Source organism: Dasypus novemcinctus, chromosome 4 (genome assembly GCF_030445035.2).
Source record: "Dasypus novemcinctus isolate mDasNov1 chromosome 4, mDasNov1.1.hap2, whole genome shotgun sequence".
Classification (NCBI taxonomy): domain Eukaryota; kingdom Metazoa; phylum Chordata; class Mammalia; order Cingulata; family Dasypodidae; genus Dasypus; species Dasypus novemcinctus.
Genome location: NC_080676.1, coordinates 142,486,922 through 142,488,469, shown reverse-complemented (window position 1 = coordinate 142,488,469; position 1,548 = coordinate 142,486,922).

Below are 1,548 nucleotides of genomic sequence, written 5' to 3'. Positions count from 1 at the left end.
AAATCAGGTAATTCTGCTTAAGCCCTTCTAGATGCTTCAAATACTAATATAATTGAGCTTCTTATCTTGCCTGTGAGGCTTCTTCCTTCACAGCATTCATATACTGCCATTTTTTGTTTCACTCACCACCCTTCAACCACACTCATGTTTGTTTATTTCCTTAGGTACCTGAAATCCTTTCTCACATTAGGAAAGTTGCCCAGTGAGAACATGGCCGTTGGTTTACACAGATAAGCCTCAACTCTTAATAAGATAAGAAAGAAAAAGTCAGAGGCTACCTTGGGCACCAGCTTTGGGGTACAGCAAACCAGGATACTGCTTCACAACTCCCAGAAGAATAAGGGTCAGAGAGATAAAGAAGCCAAAGCGAATAAACGTGAGTTATTAAACCTCCCGGCTCCCGGAAAGGGCTCCCCTCCACCACCCTGGAGATACTAAGCGAGGGTGAAGCTCCTGATGACTTGTGTCTAACTGAGTAGAGCAGACGTCTACCTCCACCGGAAGTTGCTCTGAGTCATGGAGGAGGGTGCTGGACAGATAAGGAAGCCAGGGAAAACCGTGGGTTGCTTATCTTGGTGGCTGGACCCGGCACACACACGGACCTCAGGGAGGACAGCCTGGGTGGAGCTGCTGACCTCCTGCTCCAAACTGGGCTGTGTCTGCACATCCTACAGGGAAGAGGGGTCTGGGAGGGTGGAGAGTGATTTCTTTGCAGTGAATTTAGCCAGCCTGGATATCGGAAAGGACCTGACTGCACCGGCAGAGGGGTGGGGGATCTCCTCCGGCAGGTGGTCTCGCCCAGCTGCCTAGGTTAAGAGAGGCGAGAGGAGGCAGGGACAGGCGGATCAGCACCATTTGGGTGGACTATTGGGGATCTAACCTGCCCGAGGGAAAAGGGGCAGGTAGCCTTCTAAAGGTTCCTTACCCTAAGGAGGCGGAATAGCTCAGTGGAAGAACTGCCTATCCTATACTAATGCAAGATCCCCCTTTCAATCCCCAGCTCTTCCTTGAGAAGTGATCAGCTGAGTTATTAGGCATGCTGCTGGAACTTTATGACAGGGAATTCATAGATATTCTCTTTGTATTAGCTTTTCTAGGATCTCTTATTTAAGAAGAAGAAAAAAGTTCCTTTTTAAAAATTTCCCTTATTTTACTCACTAAAACCCAGTTTAAAACCTATAGAGGGCAGGTTGCAGGGTGAGTAGTTGATGAACACCAGCAGCCTGAGAAGATCCATAGGGGTTTAAGAGAGACGGCTGTTTTTCTGTGTTTAAATTTTTTTTAAATTTTGTTTTATTTTTTTTCTGTCTCTGTTTTAAAAAAATGAGTCACTGCTGTCTTGTTTTTGTTTGTTGTTTACCCCCTTCCTTTGTTTTTCTGCTTGCATGTTTTTTCTTTTGTTTATTGGTTTACTCTACCTATGCTATTTTTTTTTCTCTCCCTCACCTGTATGTCTTTTGTTTTCTGTTGTTCTTTCATCCCACTTCTTATATTTGGTCTTCAATTTTTCGTGATATTATTTCTCTCTACTTTTTTCTATTTACTTTT